Source organism: Bison bison, unplaced genomic scaffold (genome assembly GCF_000754665.1).
Source record: "Bison bison bison isolate TAMUID 2011002044 unplaced genomic scaffold, Bison_UMD1.0 scf7180017864174, whole genome shotgun sequence".
NCBI lineage: Eukaryota > Metazoa > Chordata > Mammalia > Artiodactyla > Bovidae > Bison > Bison bison.
This window is the reverse complement of record NW_011494746.1, coordinates 885685-890689: the sequence shown is the minus strand read 5'-3', so window position 1 is coordinate 890689 and position 5005 is coordinate 885685. Positions and strand designations below refer to the sequence as shown.

The 5005-nt window shown below is 44.3% G+C and overlaps 1 pseudogene; it reads right to left on the bottom strand.

Moving 5' to 3' along the window:
- Positions 1 to 4459: 4459 nt before the first annotated feature.
- LOC104990273 overlaps positions 4460 to 5005 on the bottom strand; it is a 2165-nt pseudogene continuing 1619 nt past the window's right edge.

Sequence of the window (5005 nt, the reverse complement as noted above, 5' to 3'; positions counted from 1 at the left end):
GCTCCGGCTCTAAGCATGTGGGCTCAGTAGCTACAGCTCCCAGGCTCTAGAGCACAGGCTCACTAGTTGTGGCGCAGGGGCTTAGCTACTGTACAGCACGTGGATCTTCCTGAATCCGGGCTTGAACCCACGTCTCCTGCATTGGCAGGTGGATTCTTTACCACTGAGCCACCAGGGAAGCCCCTATATACTGTCTTACTTCGTGCTGACCTGTGACCTTGGCAGGCAGTTAACACGATCCTCCTGAGAAATGAAGCACGGAAAGGTTCGGAAGTCCATGTTCTGAACCACCAACAGTCCCTCCATGGAAAAGAGGGTGCAGGCCAGGTTGGTGGGAGATGAAGCATCCTGGATTTAGAATACTGGGGAATTCGGTGTCTTAGGAAAGTGAGAAGATGTTGTTCAGAATTTCAGTATCCCTGATCCACAGTAGTTCCAGACTGCGCTGGCCAGACAATTCAGAGACGATTTTTAGGGCAGCAGCACAGTGGAGAACGAGTTCTCACTCAGCAGGCAGCTATTCTTGGGAAAATGAAAACAGAACGACTCCACAGTGGTTTCCTCAAAACACTGCTGAAGCGGTTTCTGGGGGGAACTATCTGCCAGGTGAAAGGAGGCAGAGAGGGAGTAAAAGGAAACTCTGAGAGCAGCCGGAGGGAAGGCAGAAATAATAACACCAGCCACAGGCGAGTAAGGGAGGTGGGCCGGCGTGCTGAAAGCGCAGGGATATTGTTATGGTTCTAATCAAAGAGACAGCAAATGTCGGAGAGAAGCATTTCCTGCTGATAAAAGGTCTGCAATGACTGAGGAGTTGACAGTGGCTGAGAGACAGGGTTCTTTGGGAGACGTGGCAGCTGAAAGGAATCCCCATTTTCTCTTTGTGCCGCACTTTACAGTTGGCCAAGTGCTTTTTCTCTCTGTAATCTGTTTGACATCAGTGCTGTGAAGCATGGCATTGTCAACACTGTGACAAATAAGGAAAGAAGCTGCAAAAGAGAAAGGTCTTATCTGAGTTCCTGTGGCTGCTTAGACGGAGCTGAGAGCAGAACTTGGATCACCCTGTTAGCCTTCAACACCCTCTTCTGTCAGGAGGACGAGCAGGGTCATCCGAGAGTAAAGGAAACTTTGGGAAAGAAGCCACCGAGACACCTTGGAAAAGTTGAGAGTCCTGGGGACTGTATTCATGTCTAATGACTTTGGAAAGTTTCTTTGAAATCCTTTCAGTTAAGACTGAATTATACAGGAACATCTTATTAATTTATATTCAGGTGACCAGAAAAAGCAACCTTCAATACAAAGAATTTGAATTATCTGATACCCTTGTTCTAGCAGGAGAAGAGTAAAGCATTCATTCTGGACTTTTTTTTTTTTTTTAAAGACTGATTATTTGCCTTTGCTTTCTTTCCCCAAGGAAAGGCTTTTCTGTTTTCGCTCTCTCCTTCATAATGACACTTTGCATTTGCTTTAAAGACACTGGGCTTCTACTGGCAGTGCTCCCTCTAATAGCAGAGCCACCTCACTGAGCTTAGGGATCCGGTTTCACCACTGAGTTTCCTGTAGATTATACTTATTTTGGCTTTTCCCATACCAACATGGTAAGATTTGTGTTCTCCAGTTTCATTTTCTGATGCTCTTCATACACATAGGTAACTCCATTTTCAGTCCATCTCATTCTGTCCATAGTCTTGGTGTTTCTCCCTTGTTCTTCTATCAAACCATTGCTATCTGGAATTTTACTATCTTTCCATGTGGTCAGCTATCGATTGCTGTGTAACAGATTGTCCTAGATTTGGCAGCTTAAAGCAACAAACATTTCTAGGGTCACAGTTTCTGTGGGTCAACAATCCAGACACTGGCTCCTGATCTCTTGTGAGGTTGCAGTTAACTGGTCGGCCAGGGCTGCCATCATGTGAAGAGCCGAAGGGTCCGTTTTCAAGATGTCTCATGGGGGTTGTTGGCAGCAGCTACAGCTCCTTGTCACGTGAACATTTTTGTAGGGCTTCCTCAATAGTACAGGATCTAGGACAAAGAAGGAGGTGGTGAAAGCACCCCAGATGGAAACTCCAGTCTTTCTATAACCTACTATTGGAAGAGACATCCTATCACTTCTGCTTTAATCTATTCAATAGATGTGATCCAGTAAGTCCAGTCCATACTCAATCAGAGAGAAATTAAACTCAACCTCCATTACAGTCCTTAATATATTGAGAGAGTTGTTTTTTGTGGGGGTGCGGTGGGGGTGGAGAGGGCTGCACCACCTTAGTTGCCCCATCAGGGATGGAACCCAGGCCCTGGCCATGAAAGTGCCAAGTCCTAACCACCGGACAGCCAGGGAATTCCCAATCACGGTTGTTTTAAATTCCCATTTGATCATTTCAACATCTTTGCCATATCTGAGTTTGCTTCTGATGCTTGCTTTCTCTCTTCAAACTGGTTTTTTTTTTTTTTGCATTTTATTATGTCTTGTGATTTTTTGTTCAAAGTGGGATGTGATGTATTGGTTAAAAGGAACTCCAGGAAATAGTCCTTCAGGGATGTGGTGGTAAGTTTTTTTTGTGGGGGCAGAGGAAGTGTTCTACAGTCGTATGATTAAGTATCAGTCTCTTAGCAAGCCTGTGCCCCAGGACTGTGAACTTCACAAGTGTCCCCACCATCTTAGGAGGGGCAGGATGGCTAGAGGGATTAGAGTTGGGCATTTCCCTTCTGCTGGGTTAAATAGGCTCTGATAAAACCCCAATAATTTAGGATCTGGTAAAATAATTTCTCTTGAGGGCAAGCTCTGTTTGAACAGGATACTCTGATTATTTCAAAATGGTTACTTTCCCCCTCCCCATGCAGGAAGCACCAGGGGATTTTTTTTTTTTTTTTTTCATTTCTTCACTGTAAGAACCTGGAAGAGCTCCTGGAGGTAAAACTCATAGAATCCCCACCCCCCCCATTATTCCCCACCCCCGAATCCAATGATTGGGTCCACCTGGGATTTTCATCTCTCAGATTTATCCACCCTGCTGCTGCTACTGCTAAGTCACTTCAGTCCTGTCTGACTCTGTGCGACCCCATAGACGGCAGCCCATCAGGCTCCTCTGTCCCTGGGATTTTCCAGGCAAGAGTACTGGAGTGGGGTGCCATTGCTTTCTCCATATCCACCCTGAGCTTCCAGCAATTTGTCAATTACAGTTCAGGTTTTCTTACCCCAGCAACTGTTTCTGTGGAGCCTTCTGCCTGTGGATTTCTGCTCTAATAAGTTGTAATTCTCAGTATCCCCCTGTCTGTCTCTCCAGTTTTAGGGGTGTTACCTTGTAACCTCAATTCTGCCAGATCTAAGTCGAGTTGCTGATTTTTCAGTCTGTTCAGCTTTTTACTTGTTAGGATAGAGGGATGTCTTTTTTAAAAAAAAATTATTGAAGTATAATTGTTTACAGTGCTGTCTTAACTTCTGCTGTACAGCAGAGTGATTCAGTCATACACATATATATTATTTTTCACATAATTTCCAAACTCCCAATCCATCCTCCCCACTCCCTGCCTGCAACCATAGGCTGTTTGCTGTGTCTATCATATGGGATTTGTCTTTGTCTTTCTGACTTACTTCACTTAGTTTGACACTCTCTAGGTCCATCCATGTTGCTGCAAATGGTATTACTTCAAGAGAGAGGACTTTTAATCTCCATACATGTTAACTGCAAGCCAGGTTTTTTCTTTAAACATTTTTTAAAAATTTATTTTTTATTAGAGTATAATTGCTCCACGATGCTATGCCAGTCTCCACTGTATAACAATGTGAGTCAGCTATGAGTACACATATCCTGTGCCTCCTGAGCCTCCCCGGTAAGCCAGGGGTTTTGTAACATCATTATTGTGATTACCATGTGACTGTGTTTTCTGGCCCATTTTCTACTCAGTGTTACTGAGAAATTACTACATGCCAGGCACTGTTTCCAGTGCTCTACTTGTATAATCAGCAACTCCGTGTGAATAGTACTGAACTTAGTTTGGGCTCTATAAAAACAGAGTCTGCAAAAGTGATTTGTGTGCATGAGGTTTATTAAGAGAATGTTCTTAAGGAAAACTGGTAAGGGAGAGAGGGAAGCAGAGTAAGAAAAGAGAAGGTACTACACAAGGATGGGATTTCAGGTGAAGTATGGTCTCAGCGTGATGTCTGGGGGCTCTGGAGTGTAAATGGAACCTTGCCTCATTGCTAGGAATGGAGGAGGGCTTTTGTACCCTCACCTCAGCTAGTCATTAGTTAAAAGCCATGATGAGGGCCCTCCTACTCTTTCCACTTTACAGATGAGAAACTTTAGGCACAGAGAAGTTGAATAATTTACTCCAGTTCACATGGCCAAAAACTGGTGGGATTGTATTTGGACCCTAGGCATTCTGGCACTGTGGATATATTTTATACTGTGTTTAAAAAAATTATCTATTTTTGAAGTCTCTGCCTCTGTTGGCCAGCAGGCTACTTGAAGGGGAGGAGTTGGGAGGAGTGTGTGGCCCCTTGCCTGGCCCACCGTGCTTCAAGGGCTTGGAAGTGATGGAGAACTCACCTAGGTAGTGGCCAATCATCTCAGGCTTGATTTCCACCAGGTTGAAGCTGGTTTTAGAAAAGGCAGAGGAACCAGAGACCAAATTGCCAACATCCGCTGGATCATCGAAAAAGCAAGAGAGTTCCAGAAAAACATCTATTTCTGCTTTATTGACTATGCCAAAGCCTTTGACTGTGTGGATCGCAATAAACTGTGGAAAATCCTGAAAGAGATGGGAATACCAGACCACTTGACCTGCCTCTTGAGAAATTTGTATGCAGGTCAGGAAGCAACAGTTAGAACTGGACATGGAACAACAGACTGGTTCCAAATAGGAAAAGGAGTACGTCAAGGCTGTATATTGTCACCTTGCTTATTTAACTTATATGCAGAGTACATCATGAGAAACACTGGGCTGGAAGAAGCACAAGCTGGAATCAAGATTGCCAGGAGAAATATCAATAACCTCAGATATGCAG